The sequence below is a fragment of the Mus caroli genome, unplaced genomic scaffold (genome assembly GCF_978045245.1).
Source record: "Mus caroli unplaced genomic scaffold, Mus_caroli_1 scaffold_10, whole genome shotgun sequence".
Lineage (NCBI taxonomy): Eukaryota > Metazoa > Chordata > Mammalia > Rodentia > Muridae > Mus > Mus caroli.
This window is the reverse complement of record NW_028227265.1, coordinates 115,397,942-115,420,858: the sequence shown is the minus strand read 5'-3', so window position 1 is coordinate 115,420,858 and position 22,917 is coordinate 115,397,942. Positions and strand designations below refer to the sequence as shown.

The 22,917-nt window shown below is 42.6% G+C and overlaps 2 protein-coding genes and 1 long non-coding RNA gene across 6 annotated transcripts in view; all 3 read right to left on the bottom strand.

The window, feature by feature from the left end:
* The window catches only part of LOC147002524 (cadherin-11-like), a 271,038-nt gene that overhangs the window by 32,868 nt on the left and 215,253 nt on the right, over positions 1 to 22,917 (bottom strand). The window lies entirely within an intron of this gene.
* The window catches only part of LOC147002525 (uncharacterized), a 239,771-nt gene that overhangs the window by 32,943 nt on the left and 183,911 nt on the right, over positions 1 to 22,917 (bottom strand). The window lies entirely within an intron of this gene.
* Positions 8,411 to 15,804, bottom strand: LOC147002529 (uncharacterized). Its single transcript, XR_015048691.1, has 3 exons — positions 12,453 to 15,804; positions 9,737 to 10,352; positions 8,411 to 9,020 (listed from the first exon to the last, which is right to left on the bottom strand). It is a non-coding gene; the product is annotated as an uncharacterized LOC147002529 (long non-coding RNA).

Genomic DNA, 22,917 nt, shown 5'->3' with positions numbered 1-22,917 from the left:
ATCAAGAATTGACAAATGGGACCTCATAAAATTGCAAAGCTTCTGTAAGGCAAAAGACACTGTCAATAAGACAAAAAGGCCACCAACAGATTGGGAAAGGATTTTTACCAATCCTAAATCTGATAGGGGACTAATATCCAATATATACAGAGAGTTCAAGACGCTGGAGTCCAGAAATTCAAATAACCCCATTAAAAATGGGTAAGGAGCTAAACAAAGAATTCTCAACTGAGGAATACCAAAGGGCTGAGAAGCACCTGAAAACTGTTCAACATCCTTAATCATCAGGGAAATGCAAATCAAAACAATGTTGAGATTCCACCTCACACCAGTCAGAATGGCTAAGAGATTTCTAACTCTTATCCAGTAAAATACTGTAAGAAAGCATGCAAGACCCTCCACAATATTGCAGGGACAAATCTGGGGCATTTGAGCTATGGGAATGCCAAGGTTCCTGGAGGCTGAGTTTCCTTGAAACTGCTTCCAGCTTTCCAAACCTGTAATGCGAGTCACTACTGGAGTGGATGTAGCACCCCACCACCCACGTCAGTATGAAATCTAGACCCCTACCTGTGTATTTATGGGCAGGTAAATTAAGCCCTATGCCTCCATCTTAACATCTGTGGAAAAAGCACACTTCCTTCAGGCATTCCTTGTGCAAGATGCTGGGACAGCATGCTCAGCAGTCAGTGTACCTTCATGTGGCAACTGTGACAGTGACTAAATTGGCACCTCCTGGGATCCCTGGAGCCCCTGAACTTGTCCCCTTCACAGACTCAGTCTCAGAAGTTCCCCACAAGGTGGCAGACCAGGAAGCAGAATGCAGAAAGGGGCTGGGCTGGGTGTCACCTTCAAGGGCCTACTTCTAGGGATGTGCTTCAGGCAACCAGGCCCCACCTTTTAAAGGTTCCAAGCCCCCTGAAGTAAGGCCATCCTCTGGGGAGCTAGGGTGCAGAACATAACCCTCAGTTAAAGCGGAGCATCTCATTGATTCTTGCTCGTAAAGCTGCATTAGCTACTATTCTTGCTGCTGTGGCAAAATACCCGAGGAAAACACCATAAGGAAAGGGAGGTTTATTTTAGCTTATGTCTGAGGGTGCACCCCATTGTGATGGGGAAAGACACAGCTGCAGGAGTGGGAGGCAGCTGGTCACCTCTGCAGAAGTCAGGAAGCAAAGAGAGACGAATATTGGAATGTTGGTGTAAGCATACTCTCTCCTCTCTATTCAGTCAGGGACCCCAGACCACTGAATGGCGCCACCTACATTTAGGGTGTCTCATTCCACCTTGATTAACACAAATCTAGAAACTCCAAAACAAAAAGGTTTTAGGACTATGTTTTAGCTAGGATGCGTGGTCACTTAAGAAAACAGTGGTTAGTAGTGTGAGCCAGTAATATGCAAGTGTTTTCCTAAGTGACCACACTTTGGGGGCTGGGTGTTATTGCAGATAATGCTGCTGATCTTGGCTAACACATCATTCTAGAACCTTTCCCAACACTCAGTTTCAGTACCAGTCACAGCTGGCCCCCAGTGATAATTAATTTGCCGTGCCTATTCTATATTTTAATTAATACTTAGAAATCAAATGGAGTATTTGTGATGTTTTGTATATGCTCATCCCAGGGAGTGGCACTATTAGAAGGTGTGGCCCTGTTGGAGTAGGTGTGTCACTGTGGGTGTGGGCTTTAAGACCCTCATCCTAGCTGCCTGGAAGCTAGTATTCTGCTAGCATCCTTCAGATGAGGATGTAGAACACTCAGCTCCTCCTGAATCATGCCTGCCTGGATGCTGCCATGTTCCCACCTTGATGATACTAGATGAACCTCTGAACCTGTAAGTCAGCCCCAATTAAATGAATGTTGCCTTGGTCATGGTGTCTGTTCACAGCAGTAAGACCCTAATTAACTAAGACAGTATTCTTCTTACTGTCAGGCCCATTCAGTTCATGGCTTTCCACAAAGTTCCAAAATGGACCAGCCAATTATGGACCAGCTCTGGTTTCTGGCATGTTCTCAGGTTTAGCTGCGTGGAACAGTTCTATCAATGTCTTCTTCCCCTTTCCACCCTTCAGACATCAGCTATTATTTATAAGAAACCTTCCTCTTAAGTATCCCATGACCGCAGTCCTCTCTCTCTAATCCCCACCCACGCCTCTCTCCTGGGGCTTCTTCACAACCCAGGCCAGTCTTGAGGTCAAACTTAGCTGCCCTCTCACTCTCAAGACTCCAGTCTGGTTTTCATAGTGCTCTGTCCCCTATGCAAATCTGGGCACATTACTTGCAGATCTAATACCCCTCTACCTGTGGAAATATTTTCCCAGGACCCTCAAAACCAAGGGACCTCCCACCTCCATGGGAGCTCAGGAGAGATGGGGGGTGTCAGACCTCAAGGGTCTTTTACTGCAGGTTCTACTTGTATGGTCTTGCACGGACAGAGGATAGGTTTAGAATGACCAGAGGGTGCACCCTGCCCTACCTGCCCCTCGCTCCTGCACCCCTGAAGCAGGGCTCTCTGGTGGCCTTGAGGCATGGATGGGGTATGGGATAAACATGAGACAGCTTCCTTCTAGTAGGAGTGAGGTTTGTTTGTCTTGGAACACTTCCTGCAAGATAGGGAACTAGGAACGACACAACAACTGCGCCCTCTTAAGGCCAAGACCAGTAGGTTCCCTTCCACAGGGAGGCCTCCTGCCCTTGGTTCAGTTAGCACTTGGCTCAGATAGTGAGCAGGCTCCCTCTCTTTTAAAACACATCTCTGGCCTGGAGGTGGTGGTGCACGCCTTTAATCCCAGCACTTGGGAGGCAGAGGCAGGCGGATTTCTGATTTCGAGGCCAGCTTGGTCTGCAAGTGAGTTCCAGGACAGCCAGAGCTACACAGACAAACGCTGCCTCGAAAAACGGAAAAACAACAACAACATAAAGAATACAGTTGATAATGCAAAACAAACAAAAACAAAAAGGACATCGCTGAAGAGTGACATGCACACTGTGAGTTTATACAACTTAAATATATGGTTCAGTGGGGGGAGGTGGGTGGGTGGGGGAGCAAATACAGTCCTAATCACCTGGAGGTTGTCTGATGTCACTGCCAAGTCGACATCCACACTTTCCCAGCCAGAGGTGAGCAGGAGACGGACCAAGCTGATTCTTCTTGCAAGTTATGGAGCTGTGTATAAACAGGGTCTCCAAGCCCAGATCCGCTGTGTACAGGTTCTTTCTCAGCATCATGCCTGTGCGACTCTTTTGTAGTGACTGTATGGATTTTTAAGTGGCTGGGAAATACTACATTATGTGCTGCATACAATGCAACCTGGTACCTTTTGTTTACCCAGCTTTCCGTTTGTACTGGGTTTTTTTCTTCTTCTCCTCCTGTGTGGGGGCAATTACAGACAGAGCATTTCCTCCACTCAGGGCTTCTGTTCCATGCCTGGCATTGTCCTATTGTGTTCCGGTCCTGGCTGTCTGTCCTGCTTTCCTCTCTCTGTGGGCACCTGTTTGGCTGCTGGGACTTAAGGTGTTTGACCTGGACCTGTGATGGTCCTGTGGGGTCTCACACTACCTTGGGAAGCCAAGCTGTGGCTCTGACAGTCTTAGTCTGGGGAGACTAAGACTTGCTTTATGCGCTTGCTTCTCTATTCCTGCTGATGTTAAGATCTGTGGGTTACCTTCTAGCGCTGGGTGCTCTTGCCTAACTCCTCTTCTGCATCCCTTGCCTGTCAGCCAGTCGGGGGGCCGCTTGTATGCCTCCAACCAGCCTTCAAGGATGCTTCTGGAACTGGGATATTTATCAAATCAGGAAAGCCAGCACCATTAGACAGGCAGCTCTGTGCTGCCTTGGGGGACATATTCTTGGCTGTCTTCCCAAAATGTTCGTGGTGTGGTACTGTCTGTCAGTATTATCAAGCATGGGTGTTTCTAAATGTTTTTATCTTTGTGTGAGTGTGTGTGTGAGTGTGTGTGTGAGTGTGTGTGTGTGTGTGTGTATACTTGGGTGCACACATCTAGTAGTGTGTGCATTCCTGCATATAAGCATGCATTTATTTGACTTGTATGTTATCATAAAATATTTCCTTTAGCTAGGCATTGAGTGTATGTGTATAATCTCAGAGTCCAGGAGGCTGGGGCAGGTAGGTAAAAGTCCAGCCTGGGCTACAGAACAAGACCGAGTCTCAAGAAAACAGCACAAAACAATAAATATGAGATTTTTCCTAAACAGTATAGTTTTGTTTTAAAGGTATCTTCTCCACTTTCTTCCCTGTCCCCTCAAAGATCTTGACTAACATAAGACATCGAGGCAACACTTTCTTTGTAGAGGAAAGAGGTAAGATCCATTTTTTTTTTCTGCCTCTTCCCATGCAGTAGCCACAGGCAACAGATACCTTAGCTCCTGCCATAGGCAGGGAACATGGACTTGAGCTATGTTTGTAAGGGACAGGATCTGGGGTGACTCCCACTTAATGATGTAGGGTGATAAAGTACTTGGAAGAGATGGTGAATGTCTGTTGACCATGCACGCAAATCTGAGTTGTAACGTGTTACTTTTAGCTGTGTTGATCTTGAGAAAACTACTCTCTGTGCTTCTGTGTCTCAAAGAAGTCATCTCTAGTTTTGAGGGCCAATATGGCAGATGCCATTCACCTGTGGCCAGAGTGCTCTGAATGTGAGACCAGATTTTAGTTTAATTTTAATTATTTAACATTTAAATTCAAAGAATCCACCACTAGAGTGGGTGGCTTCAAGCCAGATACAACCTCCCCCCCAACCCACACACATACCTTCATACACCAGTGTACCAATGGAGCTTTTCTCTGCCTTACCTGGCTTGACTGAGATCCTAATTGTCCTCAAGAAGAAAAGTGATAAAATATGGTTTGTCTGAGACTCCTCTGGAAGATGGTGGGGCATTCTGCATGTAGGCCTATTAGAAGTGAGCTAGGTTTGGACACAGCATAGCAATGGGTATTGGCATCCCAGACCCCTCCCTTCTGCTTCATGGTTACCAGGAGGTGAGTGAGTTTACCTCATCACAAGCTCCTTGCCATTTATGTCCTGCCTTGCTTCAGACCACAAAGCAGTGATGCCCACTGACCATGGATTGAATCTCTAAGGCTTGAGTCAAAGTAAGTTCTCTTCCATCAAGGTTGATTTGTCAAATGTATTTGGCCATATTGATAGAAAATAAACACATTTGCTTTTTACTGTGGAACGTGAGGAAATTATGCAAATGGAGAGAGGTGTGGTATTAATTCAGGCTGAGTATTTATAATTATTCCACATTATTTTTGTCTACTCTTCCTCTGCCTGGAAGAAATATCTTAGTGTTGGGGTGAGTAAGCATGCTTTTTCAATAGACACCTGCATCACACAGGGAAGCAAAGTCCCAAAGAGGCATGAGACAGTATGTGGAAATTCTCTAATCACAGACAGAACTTGTTTATAACATGCCACTGTATCCTAACCTAGCCCTGTTATTCCCTAATCCAGCAGAAACTTCCTCTTTGGATCAAGCCATTATTACAGGTCAACCACCAGCTAATTTTAAGAAACCCTCAAATTGTAGAGCAGGCAAATGATGACCAGAGAAAGGTATAGGTAAGGAGAATAGAGGGATGTTTGTGTTTTAAAAAACACAGGAGAATTATGTCTGGTTTCTTCTGGTCTATTATAAGTTAGCATTTCTGAAGCTAATGAGAGGGGAGTGGAACTACTCTTAGTATAGTAAATTTATGCAATTTGAAGCGATGGATATGGTAATTATCCTGAGTTGATCATTCCCTACCCTATCTATGTACTGAGATAGTACACAGAAATCCACAAATATGTACATTTACTGTATCTTGTTTTAATTTAAAACCTCTTCTTTATGCCAGTTTATGGGATTTTCAGAGGGGAAACTAGGAAAGGAGATAACATTTGAAATGTAAATAAAGAAAGTATCTAATGAAAAAACATGTGTTCACCAAGGCCAAAAATGTGGGTTTTCAGAGCACAGCAGTGGGAGTGAGGATTCTAGTGTGCGTCTAAACTCTTCATTCTCCAGCCTCAAATCTCTTTGCTGGGATCTCCATACAAGAGCCTTTGTCAAAACTGTTCATACATTATAGATTTCTACTCATCTGCTTATTTCATCTTCATGTAGGGAAGAAAAAAATCCTGAGAAAGATAAATTCTTTTCTCTTACAAAATCCTTCTTTCTCAGTTCTAGGGATGTGTTAAGCCATGATACATGTCAATGGTTTTCTAGGATAAAGATGTACAGCTGGGTTACAGAATTTCTAAGAGACTTCATTCAGAGATGAACAACACAGCACCCCTCAGACAGTTCACAGCAAGTGCAGTAGGGAGATGGTATAAGAGAATTGATTCTCACTGTCATGGATTCTAAGGATAGAATTCAAGAATCAACTGAATCCCTCATCACTGATACTCACATCATCTTAGAAAGAGAAGAACCACAGACCCAAAGGCTAGTATGTCCCACGAGTTATTCATTACAGAGTGGTTAGAACCAGCTACTCCCTGCTTTCTGCTAGGTGGAAATGGGGCACCATGTTCAGGTATCACATTACTAACTCATTGCTTTCTCTGAGAGAGGAAGCAGCACACCTATGTGACTCCACTGTAGTAAATGAACTCCACTGTTGAGCAGTATCTTGGAGAAATCTATGAAATGAGGCCCACGTTCTGACCTAAAAAGCTTGAAGAACCTTGACTTGGCTCACATTCTGTTGCCTCCAGCAGCTGAGTGTGCCCAAGCTCAAATGGATTTATGTGAAATTACTCCTCACTGAGGCCTAAGCCTGTTGACAGACTCTAAGATGACCAAGTCAAATGTCTGAGTTATAGACAAGTATGCTCCAATTGTAACCAGTAAGAATGTCCCAGGACAGCCTGGGTCCTGCTCACATGAGTTGTAAGGCAGGAAGCTGTTCTTATTGAGCAGTGCAGGAGGAAATCACCTGGGGATCCTCACATTTGCATAAGGAACACTGAGCGTGCTCTCAAAGGGCCACTCCTGGATGAGAGGTAAGGTGCTCTTGCTTCATAATTGTAATTTTGACGTTCTATTCAGTGTTGAAATCTACCCAGGAGGCAGCATCTGGCACTATATAAGGCACTGAGCTCAAGTCCCTCTGCATCTCTGCACCTCACCAGGCTTCAGTTATGAGGATCCATTACCTTCTGTTCGCATTTCTCCTGGTGCTGCTGTCTCCACTTGCAGGTGAGTCAGGGGAATAGGGTCATCCCACACTGATATGAGAGACAACACCCTATATCATGTGTGTGTGTATGTGTGTGTGTGTGTGTGTGCCTGTGTATCTCTGTGTTTGTCTCTGGAGTCTCCCTCTCTATGTATCTTTCTCTGTTTCTCTGTGTTTGCATCTCTCTCTGTGTCTTTGAGTTTCTGTGTCTCTATGTTTGTGTCTGTCTGTCTGTCTGTCTCTCTCTCTCTCTTGCTCTCTCTCTGTTTCTGTGTGTGCATGTGTATACCTTTATGTCCCTTAATCTTTGTGTGTTGGTTTGTCTCCCTCTCATTTTATATGTGTGTGTGTTCCTCTGCGCATGCATCTGTCTTTCTGTCTCTATGTGTGTATGTCTGTCTTTCTGTGTATAAGTCCATCTCTATGTTTCTGTCTGTGTCTTTTTCTCCTTTTTACATATACCCTCCTTACTTTTGCATTGTTCTTTCTTTCTTCTAAGCATTGTAGAAAATGTGTATTGTGTGACTACTAACACAAACAAAGGACTCTTTCTTTTTACCTTGAAGGAGCCTAAGGTAGACACATGCTCTGCTGATCTGCAGCACTTGACTTCCATATCCTAACTCCTGATGCTAAGCTTATGATAATGAAATGAGTGTCTGATAGGTACTTTAAAAACAATAACACGAAGAATGTTTCATTCTTACCTGAACAGAAAGGTATTAATTTAGAAATCTTTACATGTAAGGAGTCGAGTCTCTGCTTTCTCTAGAGAACTCTCCAGAATAACCAGCCAAGTCTCTGTTTGAGAACTTCTGCTCCCCTTAGCCCCATGGAATACCCTTGAGTACACAGTGTCTTCAGGGTTAATGAGGTTCATAGCTCAGGGGAGGCTATTAAATCCTGTCTCCCAAACTTTTGCTTAAGTGTATTTAGTGGAAAAGATTTATTTTCTTTAAATTATGTGTATATGTATTGATTTGTGTATGGGTATGTGCCAAGTAGTACAGCACTCACAGAAGTCATAAAAGGACATCTAATCTCTCAGAGATGGAGTTATTTATAGGCACATATGGGCTGCCTGATATGGTACTAGGAACTTATCTCAGGTCTGCAGGAGCGTTATGCATTCCTAAAGGCTGAGCCATCTTTTCAGTCTCCAAGCTCTGTTTCATACTTGACTTTAGACAAACAGAATAATGGGGTTAGACAGCTCACATAAGGGAGCTAAAACAAGTAATGAGCTGGATAGGAATTTATCAGCACATCTTAGGCCAACCTGTGGCCTCTATATGTGTGTGCATACATGCACATTCATGTGCACAGTCACACTCAATGTCTGTTTCACATACTAGAAGTAGGGACTTGTATGTGGAGAAACAAAGGCAGGGCTGCTGAGAAGTAGCTAGGGAGTCACACAGAATCTTTCCTGAGCTACTGCATGCTGGCCTTGAATACTCCAATCAGTCAGGGGTTGGGCAGATCCTTCAACATTTGGGTCCTAGGAATACCAGCACCTCCTCTACACTGCAACAGTGCCTGTCTTTATCAAGAATTGGATTCAGCCCTGCTAAAACAGATATTCCTTTTTGGGCAGAACAGCCTTCTGTGATCTACTTATCAAAAGAACACATTGGTATGTATTTCTGACCTGTCACTTTCAATTTTAAGGTGTGTTTTTTTCTTACTTATCTTTCAGCTTTTAGCCAAAAAATCAACAATCCAGTAAGTTGTTTGAGGAAAGGAGGCAGATGCTGGAATCGGTGCATTGGCAATACTCGTCAGATTGGCAGTTGTGGAGTTCCTTTCCTCAAATGCTGCAGGAGAAAATAGAGAAGAAGACAAAGATCCTGTGAACCAAAGAAAACACCAGAATTTGCTCCTCCATGAAGATGGAAAAAACTTAAACCAAATTAAAGTTACTTGATTAAATGCAAACAAGGACTCCCTAGCAGCTGTGTGAGCTCACAGTTTGTTTTCTCATGGGCTGAATTCTAAAATCCTTGTAGAAGTCAATCAGTGACATAAGCTTCTCTTATGCTTCTGGACTTTATGGCTATCTGTTCCAGTCTCTGATATGCTAATTGATTTCCTGTAGACAGCACACACAGCCATCCTGCCTGCCTTCTTCATCCCTTGGCCTCCTTAACCTCTGCTTCATCCATTCAATCCCAAAGAAAGGCAAAGATGGAGACTCCAGCTACTCTTTAGGTTGTGCCGCTTAGTCATTTAAGCCTTGTGTGTTTGTGGCTAAGACTTTAATACATACTTTGGCTATGAAAGCTCTTGAGTGTGGGTTCCAGAGTCTCTTATTCATTTATGTACTGACCAATGATGGGATATATTGCATCATGTTATTTTAAATCGAATGGCCAAGTTGAGTCAGTGGGGGCTTTGTTACATGTAGACATAAGACACAAGGACCTTATGGACAAAAAGGCCTTATTGAAAGCAATAAGAAAGAAGAGCAGGGTTAAGGAAAACAAGGCTATGGTTAGTAAAGCAAAAGTTCAGATTCTGCCCTAGTCCTTACCTTTCCACAGGGGCTTTTACAGTATGATGGGCTCCCCATCTGGCTTGGATGGGGCTTTTCAGTTAATGTGCATACAATTTATATTCATGAGAATAATTCAACTCTAGCACAATACTTTAGATTTTCAGGATTCTCTATCTGAAAGAAGAAATGAAACCACCGAGAAAAGATAACTCACCTGGATAGATACAACTGATAAACAGAGTTTTTGTCAAATGGTTGACATGTAACAAAAGAATGTCGACTGAAGACACATACCATAATGCAGTATATCTTTAAATTTAAAGTAGGAGTCTGAAGCCAGGGCACTGTCCATAAGTGTGTGCTGTGCAAGCCTACAGATCTGAGTTTGATTCAGAGCACCCATGGAATAAACCAGGCATCACAGCATGTCTGCACTCCTAGCCCTGGGGGATGGGATGGAGACCTGTGGATCTCCAAACTCACTAGCCAGCCTGCCAGACCAAATGCACGATCACAGACTCAGTGAAAGATCTGGAGGACCTGGTTAGATTCCCAGCACCTAAGTAGCATCTCATCACCTTCTGTAACTCCAGTTCCAGAGGATTCAGCACCTTCTTTTGGCCTTCATGTCAAGCACTATATACAGTACATACTAGAAAAACACCAAACATTAATATTAATAATAATAAACTTAAAAATAAAGTAGTGATTGAAGAGAACCCTTTATGTTCAGTCTTCACACATATTGTAATCACACATAAAAACAAATGATGTATAATACACATATACAAATATGAAAGTGATTTAAAATATCCAAAAATAAATGAAGCATTTGTTTTTTATTCAAGGATAGCATTTGACCTTTTGATTGCACTACAAACCCACACACTTCATTTTGTTCATGGTTTCATCAGACCCTGTCTCAAAGAATTATTTTTAACGATCCACACTTTTATCTATTATAAACTTGTTGTTTAGCTGATGCTCAAAGTCACTGCTGACTGTTGGAGGACTGAGATGAAGTTTCCTGAAGCAATTGAAGCATCATTCTGGGTCTTTAGAGGATGGCAGGACTTACAAGGGTTTTGTAGCAAATTTCCTCACCTGAGAAAAGAATTTAATGGCTTTTTTTGAAGGTCAGACTTTTGTAACCATAGGTAAAATGGATAAAAGCAATAAAATGCGAAATAGCTTTGTACTTCTAAAAATGATAGGACCCTTTGGTTTTCTGAGAGAACCAGAGCTGGGGCTGCACACAGGGCAGAGCACCATGGAAAACAAGGTGTGAAGACATAGGAAAGCACCACTGCAGCTGGGGGGTAAACACACACACACATACACATACATATACACAAATACACATATACATATACACACACATACATACACATATATACACACATACACACATATTCATACACACATACAAATGCAGATACACACACATACTCATACACACACACACAAACACACATACAGACATTCACATACATATACACACACATACATATACACACATACACATACATATACACACATACACATACATATACACATATACACACACATACACACACACACATTGGAGCTGAGGTGTACACAGAGCAGTCTACTACTCTTGGAGTACACACATGCATCAAGGCAACACTCAGATGGAGGGTACACACACATAACAATGTACCACTGAGCTGAAGAGTTGACATACACCTAGCAGCACTCAACTGAAAATATTCACTACCTAACCTGGCTTGGCTGAGATCCTAACTGTCCTCAAGAAGATAAGTGCTAAAGTCTTGGTTAAAGATGGTTGGACATTCTGCAAGTCGCCCTAGTTTTAGTGAGTTAGGTTTGGACACAGAGCACAGCAATGGGTGTTGGCAGACAGACCCCTCCCTTCTGCTTCCTGGTTATCAGAAGGTGACTGACTTTACCTCACCACATGCTCCTTGCATTAATGTCCTGGGTTGTTTCACACCACAAAGCAGTGTTGTCCACTGACCATGGATTGAGTCTCTAAGGCATGAATCAAAATAACTTTTATTCCAAAAAGGTTGATTTGTCAAAAATATTTGGCCACATTGATAGAAAATGAATTAATTTGCTTTTTACTGTGTAAACTGAGAAAATTATGCAAATGCAGAGTGAGTTTATTAATTCAGACTGAGCATTTGCAGACAATGATCTTTCTACATTGTTCATTTTATTTTATTTTATTTTATTTTATTTTATTTCATTTTATTTTATTTGTAGCTTCCCATAAGCCTGAAGCAGGCTAAGCCAGAACTTGACCTTGCTGCCACTAAGGAGATTATCTAGGGTGGAGCCTTCCTCCCTTGATCACTCTATTGTTCTGCCATTGCCTCAGTTCCTCTTCAAGATACTGCTACCTGCTGAGAGGCCGCAGAGCTATTCTGGACACTATGCCCCTATCCTGCACATCATCACCTGCAGCTGGCTCCAGGCTCTAAGGATGAATTGGCAGGAATGGCCTTTAATAAAGCGTGTATGCCATTAAAAATTTGAACCTTGAACAGACTAGCATGTCTTGGTTCCATTATTTCTCAACCCACCTAGCCTCCCTCTTTTCTTCCAGATTCCAAGATGCCTTCCAGGCTGGAACCCGGACATGTGAGCCACTGGCTGGCCCCAACATTTATTTTATTTTATTTTATTTTATTTTATTTTATTTTAGCTTAGTTTTTTCCACATTATGTTTTTGTCTGTGCTTAGTGTTTGGGATGAGTAATCATACCTTTTCAATTCATGCCTGCATTGCACAGAGAAAACGGTCCGAAGATGGATCAGATGGCATGTGGCAATCCTGCAATCTCAGACAGACATGCAACAGTACCTCTTTGGAGCAAACCATTACTATAAATCAATCATCAGCTACCTTTAAAAAAGCCTCAAATTGCAGAGTAGGATAATAAGGAACAGAGAAAGGTACGGGTGAGGAGAATAGAGGGAAGGTAGGTTTTTTTGTTTTTTTAAATAAAGAATTATGTCTGGCTTCTCTTGTATTACTGAAGCTAATGAGAGGAGATTGAAGCTACTCTTAGTATAGTAAAATTATTCAATTTGAAGTGATAGATATATTAATTGTTCTGTATTGATCCTTGCCTACTGTATTTATATACTAAGATAGTACACAATAGTCCACAAATATGAATACTTACTATGTCTGATTTTCTTTTAAATCTCTTTTGAATGGCAGCTTAAAAATATGTCCACCAAGCCCAATATCGTGGGTTTTCAGAGCACAGCATTGAGAGTGAGGATTCTAGTGTGGGTCCAAACTCTTCATTCTCCAGCCTCAAATCTCTTAGCTGGGATCTCCATACAAGAGCCTTTGTCAGAAATGTTCATACATTATAGATTTCTGCTCATCTGCTTATTTGTTTAATCTTTCTGTAGGGAGAAAAAATTTCTGATTCTTTAAGTTGTTTTCCCTTATGAGCAGCTGGATAACGAACTATATAAAAGACATCATTCTGAGATGAGCCAAATGGACTCCCTCAGAAGAGTTCCCATCAAGAGCAACAGGGAGATGGTGGGAAGGACTTGAGTCCCACTGTCATGAATTCTCATGATATGATCCAAAAGGTAACTAGACACATCACCTCTGATACATAGTTTCAGAAACTGGAGAACCACAGACCCAAAGGCTAGCAAGTCCCAAGAGTTGCCCATCACCTGGTAGCTAGAACCAGCTACTTGCTGGTTTCTTCTAGGTAGGGATGGGGCCTTGTGCTCTGGTAACCTGTTACCAACTCATTGCTTTCTCTGAGAGAGGAAACAGCACACCAATCAGACTCCATGTCCATAACATTGGGTGTATGGTGAGTTGCTGGGGGTTTTTAGTAGCAAATGAACTCCATTACTGAGCAGTAACTTGGAGAAATCTATGAGACTAGGTTCATGTTCTGACCTTGAAAAGCTTGGGGAACCTTGAATTGGGTCACATTTTGTTGCATGCAGCAGCCCAAATGAATCTAGGTTGCCAGACACTGCGATGGCCAAGTCAAAAGTCTGAGATATAGGCAAGTGAGTGAAAATTGTAACCTGCAAATCTGTCCCAAGATAGCATGGATCCCTCCCAACTAATAAGTAGGGCAGGAATCTGCTCATGGTCAGCAGTGCAGGAGGAAATCATCTGGAACTATCCACATTTGCATAAGAGACTCAAAATGGCCATTTTAACAAGAGAGTTAAGGTGCTCTGTGTTTCATAATTGTAATTCCTTGGATTCATGTCAGTGTAGAATCCTACCTGGGAGGCAGCACCTGGCACTATATAAGGCACTGAGCTCAAGTCCCTCTGCATCCGTGGACCTCACCAGGCTTCAGTCATGAGGATCCATTGCCTTCTCTTTGCCTTTCTCCTGGTGCTGCTGTCTCCACTTGCAGGTGAGTCATGGGAGCAGGGTTATCCCAAATTGAAATGAGAGATAGCTCCCTACTGTGTGTGTGTGTGTGTGTGTGTGTGTTTCTGTCTCTTTTTCTGCGTGTGTCTTTGGCTCCATCTCTCCATATATGTATGTCTCACTGAGTGCATGTCTGTCAGTCTTTCTGTATATGCTTATGCTTGTCTTTCTGCTATGTGTTCATCTCTCTGTCTCTATTTCAGTCTCTCATGTTATTTCCTTCCTTTTTTTCCTTTTTTTCTTCTAAGCTCATTTCAGACAATGTGTATTGTGTAACTGTTAACATAAACTAAGAATACATCTTTTTGCCTTGAAGGAGCCTAAGGTAGACTCATTCTGAGCTCATCTGCAGCACTTGACTTCCATTTCCTCACTCCTGCTGCTAAGTTTAACATAATGAAACGGGTCTCTTATAGGTAGCATAAATATAATACCGTGAAGAATTTTGGATTCTCTTCTGAAAAAAAATGGTATTCGTTTTTTAATCTTTATATTTTAGGTGTAGATTCTGCTTACTCTAAAGAATCCTGCAGAATAATCATCCCAGCCTCTATCTGAGAACTTCCTGAAACCCTACCCCTATGGTTAAACACTCACTGTCTACAGGGGTAATCAGGCTCAGAGCTCAGGGAGGCTATGAAACACAGCTTCTCAAACTCTACCTAAACTGTATTTTGTGCAAAATATATAATTTTATATTCTTTCAAATTATGTATACATATATGGATCTGTGTATATGCATGTGCCAAGCACGACAGTAATCACAGAGGTCATAAAGGAACATCCAGTCTCTCAGAGTTGGAATTATAGGCACATATAGGCTGCCTGATATGGTACTAGGAACTTATCTCAGGTCTTCTGTACGAGTGGTATGCTCTCCCAACTGCTGAGCCATCTTTCCAGGCTCTACGTTTATTCCTTCCTTGACATTAGGAAGGAAAAGGACACACAATTCAAGAGAGGGAGCTAAAACAAGTAAGAGAGTATTTGATTGAATGAAGCAAAGGCCTCAAACTGCATCAGACAGAAAATATAGAGATAGAAACATAATTTCACTCATTTTGTTGCTGGGTTCTGGTTTACAGAGGAGAATCTGTGTTCCATGAGATATACAGACAGTGATTCTGCCTGACATTTATATGAATGTAAATAAGCAGGGAGGGTGGGAGAGTGAAGGATAAGTTTAAGACTTAATTTTAGATATTGGATGCTATCAAAAAAGTTCATTTTTTCTTTAGGTTTTCGTTGTAAGTTAGTTAGGAATCAAGTTATCCTTAAACAAGTCCTATTCCCTGAGATTTAGGTCCAATACTTAGTGTAAAATAGGTACCTGGAAGTTAAAATACCTTAGTTAAAAATAGGAAGATGGCTCAGTGAGTAAATGCACTTGTGCATGTATGAAGATCTGGCATCCATGTAAAAGCATAGAGAGCCTCTGGTGTACATCTGTAATGCTAGGACTAAGAATCACAGAGGCACACAGGCGAGCCAGCCAGCCAGTCCCACTGATTTAGTTCCAGGTTCAATGAGATACTCTGTCTCAAACAATGAAGTAGAGAGGAATTGATGAACATGTCTTAGGCCAATCTCTGGTCTCTATATGTGTGTGCACACATGCACATTCATGTGGACAGTCACAATCAGCGTCTGTTTCAGATACTAGAACAAGGGTCTTGTGTGTAGAAAAGCAAAGGCAGGGCTGCTGAGAAGCAGCTAGGGACTCACACAGAATCTTTCCTGAGCTCCTGCCTGCTGACCCTGAAAACTCCAATCAGTCAGGGGGTGGGGCAGACCCTTCAACATTTGGGTCCTAGGAAAACCAGCACCCACCCCCTCTCCACTGCAACAGTGGCTGTCTCTATCAAGAATTGGATTCAGGTCTGGTAAAACAGAATTACATGTTTGGGGCGCGGGAGTGGGGAGGGGGGGTTGGGGGGAGGAGCCTGCTGAGATCTACTCATCATAAGAACACATTGGTATGTATTTCTGACCAGGCCCTTTCAATTCTAATGTGTGGTTTTTCTTATGCATCTTTCAGTGTTTAGCCAAAAAAAAAAGAAAAGAAAAAAAAGAAAAAAATCAACAATCCATTAAATTGCTAATGACAGGAGGCAAATGCCAGTATAAGTGCATTGGCAATATTCGTCAGATAGGCATTTGCCCAGTTTCTTTACTCAAATGCTGCAAGAAGAAGACAAAGATCCTGTGAACCAAATAAAACACCAGAATTTGCTCCTCTATGAAGGTGGAAAAAACTTAAACCAAAATAAAGTTTCTTGATTAAATGCAAACACCTGTTGCTAAGAGCGGTGTGAGCTACCAACTTATTCTCTCTTGCACTGAATTCTAAAATCCTTGCAGAAGTCAATCAGTGACACAATCAGGGCTGTCTCATGCTTCCAGACTTCATGGCTATCTGTTCCTGTCTCTGATATGCTAATTGATATCCTGTAACCATCACACACAGCCACCCTGCCTTCCTTCTTCATCCTTTGCCTCCTTAACCTCTGCTTCATCCATCCAATCCCAAGGCAAGACAAAGAAGGTGACCCCCAGCTTTGCTTTAGCTTGTGCCTCTCAGTCATTTATGCCTTGTGTGTTTGTGTTTAAGACTTTAATGCACAGTTTGGCTATGAGAGGTTTTGAGTGTGTTCCAGAGTCTCTTACTCATTTATGTATTGACTACTGATGGGATATATCGCATCATGTTATTTTAAATTGAATGCCAAGTTGAGTCAGTGGGGGGGCTTTCTTGCATGTATACATAAGACACAAGGAACTAATGAAAAACAAGACCTTACTGAAAGTAACAAGAACGAAGAGCAGGGTAAAGAAAAAACAAGGCTCTGGTTAGTAAAGCAAAAGTTCAGTGTCTGTCCTAGGCCTGACCTTCCCATCAGTGTATTTACAGTATGATGGGCTCCCTGTCTGGCTTGGGCTGGGCTTTTCAGTTAATGTACATGCAATTTATGGTCATGAGTATAATTCAGCTCCAGCAGGATGCCTTAGATTTTCAGAATTCTGTCTGAAAGAAGAAATGAGACCCCAGACCCCCATTGGGATAGATGTAACTGATGAAAGAAGTCCTTGCTACATGATTGATAAGTATCAAAGAATGTTGGTTGAAGACACATACCATAATGCAGGGCATTTTTAAATTTAAAGTAGGGGTCTGAAGCCAGGGCACTGTTCATAAGTGTGTGCTGTGCAAGCTTACCGATCTGAGTTTGATTCAAAGCATCCATGTAATAAACCAGGGATCAAAGCATGTCTGCACTCCTAGCCCTGGGGGATGGGATGGAGACCTGTGGATCTCCAAACTCAACAGCCAGCCTGCCAGAGCAAATGCATGACCACAGGCTCAATGAACAATTCATCTCAAAAATAAAATAGGAGGTGGACCTGCTGAGATGGCTCCTCACTTAAGAGCACTCGCTGCTCTGCAGGTCCTGGTCAGATTCCCAGCACCTAAGTGGCTTCTCATCACCTTCTGTAACTCCAGTTCTAGTGGATCTAGCCCCTTCTTTAGGCCTTCATGCCAATCATATAAACAATACATACAGGAAAATACCAAATACATAAAATTAATAATAATAATAGTAATAATAATAAAGTAGACATTGATTAAAGAAAACAATTTACCTTCTGCCTTTATACACATACATACATGTATTCACACATATAAACAAATGATGTGTAACAAACATTCACACACATGATAGTGATTGAAAATATCCATAAATAATACAGTATTTGAGTTTTATTCAAGGACAGCCTTTGACTTTTTCATTGTAGAATGAAACCCATATACTTACTTTTGATACTTGGCTCCTCACACCCTGTCCTGAAGGAATTATTTTTAATAATCCATACCATTGTATATTATAAACTTGCTGTTTAGTTGATGATCAAAGTCACTGCTGAGTGTTGCAGGAATGATGAATTTTTCTGCAGCAAGAGAAGCATCATTCTGGGTCTTTAGAGGATGGAAGGACACACAAGATTTTTGTAGCAAATATCCTTACCTGAGAAAAGATGTTAATGGCTATTTTGTTTTTTAAGGTAAGACCCTTGAAGGCATAGGTAAAATGTATCAAAGTTAAAAAGAAGAAGAAGCAGCAGCAGCAGCAGCAGCAGAAGCAGCTAAATAGCTTTTTACTTCTAAAACTTCCAGGGCCTTTGATGTTCTGATAGGACCACAGCTGGGGGTGAACACAGGGCTGAGCACCAATGGAACTGGCCAGTGTTACCATCAGAAACTGGTTACAGCCTGGCTCTGAAACCTGCAATGACATCATCCTAGGCGGCCAGAATCTTCTGTGTTCATTCCTATGGCAACCATAACACTTCCCTTGTGTTACCTGCATCACCTGAAAGTCATCACCTGTCAGCCAGGATAAAAGACATAAAAGACATGAATCTCTCTCTCTCTCTCTCTCTCTCTCTCTCTCTCTCTCTCTCTGTCTGTCTCTGTCTCTGTCTCTGTCTCTCTCTTCCCCTTTGCTTCTTCATCCCTTTTAATAAAGACCTCCCAAAGTGTGAACTCTGCTATCTTGGCATGATCTGTCCAGGAATATGCTGTTTTCAACTAACAATGCTGCTGAAGTCCTGGACTTTATAGCAACCACACAGGCCGGTCTGATGCTCTAGAGCCTGTACCACAGCCACTACTGTGGGGCACAGGGAACTCCACCAGACAGGATAGCCACTGCCATGTGGGTTAAGATGTTGCTCAACAAGTTTATTGGACAAGGGCTTGCCCTAATCCCCAAAAGCCAAAAGGGCCATGTCCATGGTGCCATCAGGAGAGACAATGGTCTGTTGATTGCTGTTATGCCACTCAGGAGAGGGGAACATCACTCCCAGGTAACCCTCCAGATGATCTTCTAGGCTTGGCTATGGACAACTGAAGAGGCCTGAGCTCCCTTGACCTGACTACTTCCTTCACCAGAAGGGAGCTCCGGGTAACATCATGGCATCTGATCTCCTTCTTCTTCTTGGATGCTGGGACCACTTACTCAGTCCTGACACAGTTTTTGGTACTCACCTCTCCTTCTTATAACCTATTGTTGGGGTAGGTGTCTTGATCCCTTATTGGGAAGGGATCCTCTAGCTAAGTTGGGATCCTCTATTTCTATTGCTCCCCCCACTCGCCTGAACCGAAGATCACTAGTAGGCCCTCTCCTCCTCTGCCTGTTCCTCTTCCTCTTCTTCCTCCCCCTCCTCTTCCTCTTCCTCCTAGCCACTCAACCTACAGACTCTAACATGTTGTTTCCTTTGCCAGCTCCTCAGGTAGACGCCTGAGTCTGGGTCATCCTGAAACCCCTGTTGCTAAACATCATCCTCTTGTCATCCAGTTATTGGACTCTACAAGGTTCATCACCCAAGCTCAATACCCTCTTTCCCTCCAGGACCTCAGATGACTGAAGCCTATATCGTCTCTTATCTCTTAGAAAAAGAAAAAAAAAAAAACAACCCAAAACCTCCTCCATCCTACCTCTTCCCCCATTAACACCCCTATGCTAGAAGTTAAAGATCCTAATGGAACCTATCCCCTGGTTATCACCTCAGGTGCATTCATTTGGTGGGTAGTTCCTCTCCATCCTGTTGTGGTTAATCCTTATACAGTTCTTTCGACTATGCCCTTGTGGACTTCTCATTTCTCCTTCTTAGATCCCAAGGATGTATTCTTTTCTATCCAGTCCCAGAACACCTTTGCCTTTACCTGGGCTGACCCTGTCACCCATCTTCTACTCAATGCACCTGAACTCTACTATCTAAGGGATTCCGGGACAGCTCACACTTATTTGGCCAGGTTCTCTCTTCTGACTTAGTTTCTCTGACTCTCTTTAAATCTATGATTGTCCATTATGTAGGCAAAATTATTCTCTGAAGTCCATCCTCTAAAAATTAGCCAAGGTGACACCTCTTCTCTCCTAAATTGCCTGTCAGTCAAGCCACAAAGGTCTCATATTCTAAAGTCCAAGTGTCCACTCATCAGGTCACCTATTTGGGACTACCCATTACCCCAACCCACAAGGCTATTACCTTAGACAGAAATAATCTAACTCTGTGTCTAACTGTTCCTTCTAAAAACAGAGAGATTTTATCATTCCTAGGAATAGCCAGTTTTTTTATTTTCCTGGGTTCCTTCCTTTTCCATTCTACCCACCCCTTATATGAAGCAGCATTCGACCCCAACCATGAACTTCTCCTATCTGTTACCAAAGCTTTTCAAAGGCTCTAACAGGCTCTCCTCAACACCCCAGCCTTAAACCTCCCTGACCTGAGTTGTCTTTTTTTTTTCCTCTACATAGATGAAGAAGATGGTTTTACTCTTGGTGTCTTAGATCACCAACTGGGACCCTCCTTTGTTCCTGTAGTTTACTTGTCAACCAAAACATTCAGGGATGGGCACCTTGTATTCTTACCTTAGCATCCACTGAACTCCTTATTTGAGGGTCTAAAAAACTAATATTTCGGTCATTTATAAACATCTTCTCTTCTAATACTCTGACAGAGTTCCTAACTTACAGAGGCTTATGGTCTCTAATTTCTCCAGGGTTCTTTCAGGTAGCAATAATAGAAGACTCCACACTTACCTTCCAATCATGCCTGCCTCTTAATAATTTCATTCTTGCTGCACGTGGTGGCCCACACCTTTAATTTCAGCACTTGGGAGGCAGAGGCAGGCAAATTTCTGAGTTCGACGCCAGCCTGTTCTACAGAGTGGGTTCCAGGACAGCCAGGGATACACAGAGAAACTCTGCCTCAAAAAACCAAAAAACAAACAAACAAAGAAAAAAATCATTTCATTCTTTTTCCTTGACCAAATTCTAACCACTCCCTCTCACACTCTTGCACTGAAACCATAGAGGGAATATTACTTCATCCTTCACACATACAGGAAGGCACATTGCCTCATGCCCTCTATACCTGGTATATAGATGGCAGCACCTATTTATATGAAGGGGCCAGAAGATCTGGCTATGCTATCATGTCAGACTCAGAGGTGGTTGAGGAATAGAACCTCCCTGTTCATATCACAAATAAAGTCTGAACTAATAGCCCTTACCTGTACCTTTCAACTGGCACAGGGATAATCCCTCAACATCTACACAGTCTCCAAATATGCTTTCCATATACTCCAATCCCATGCTGGTGTCTGGATATAGTGTGAGTTACTTATGACAAAAGGAAAATCAGTAACTCATGCAAACCAAATTATGGCCATGCTAAAGACTTCCCACCTCCCCACAGCTATTGTGATTGTCCACTGCAGATCCCACCAGACAGATGACTCTATTGTCTCCATTGGAAACAACTGAGTTGACAAGGCGGCTAGACCTGGAGCCCTTAGGAGCTTAGACTCATCTCACCCAACCCACAACATTCTTACACTAAAAACCGCATCTCCACTTTCACTCCCAGATACTGGTCAAAGTCTGTCCTATCTTCACCAACTCTTTCATCCTAACAGCCAAGTGTTGTTTTATTTAAAAACAAAAAAAAAACAAAAAAAACCCAAAAACCAAAAAAACCAACACCTACTGCCTATTCTTTTGTCTTAAGTTATTTGAAATCTATCACTGCCTCCTGCAAAATCTGTTAGATGTCAGACTCCAACTGTAGGTATTTTACCACCTCTTTTCATACCCATCAGGTTAGAAGTTCCCTTCCTGGAACTGATTGGAAACTGGATTTTACCCACATGCACAAGGTCAATGGTGTCTTGAAGGATACCTACTCAGGGTGGGTGGAGGCCTTCCTTACTACGAACAAAAAGGCTCAGACTGTTTCTGATCTTCTCCTCTAAGAGACCATCCCCTGATTTGGTGTCCCAGCCTTCCTAAAATCACATAATGCCCTGAATGCACCAGCAAAATTATTTAAACTCTATGTAAAGCCCCAGACATCCCTGGCATTCATATTCCCCATTACCCCCAGTTTTCAGGAAAGGTAGAAAGAACTAATCAGACCCTAAAAACCACTCTTGTCCAACTGCCACAGGAACTTCACCTCAATTCAGTAAAACTCCTGTCTTTGGCTCTTTTCAGGCTATAAGCTCTCTCAGAGGGATCACTTTTCACCTCACCTTTTGAACTCATGTAGAGACATCTGTCTTAACTCCTGGTCTTTCAACTAAGTGCTCTCCCATCCCTGACAATCTACTCACCCCATTACTTTGCTACCTCTGCTCTCTCCTATGGAACTTTGTCACTACCATCCACCAAAGCCACATGCTGTCCCCTGCCTACTGCCTGTCAACACTGGAGACCTAGTTCTTCTCTCCCTTCTGGATAATCATCTTTCACTTCTCTCTCCTCAATGGCAGGGCCCTTTCAAGATAATTCTCATGACCTCCACACCTGCTAAATTTGAGGGACTTTCACATTGAGTCCAGCCATCTCACCTCATATCTTTCACCTCTCCATCTTTAAATGACTCTTGTTACTATACATTGACCGCAACAGGAGCCTGCTCTCTTAAGCACCTGAAGACCTTAAGACCCCTCAGCTTTTCCCCAATTCTGGAAAAATAAGACTCCACTCTGGCAGCTGCACTTTTCCCCACTGGATTAGACATGAGCTTCTCATCCCTGCTCTGCTGTTCATTTCTATCCAGGACAGCACTTACATCTGGAGATTCAAGGTACAAGAATCCCCCACCAATGACAGTCTTTCCAAATAGTGTCAGGAACCTGCCCCGTGGCCAGATGCCAGGACCCAATCCAAAATGCTATCATCCTTATATCCCCATTCCATCTAAATATTATGACCTCTTTGTTTGCTTC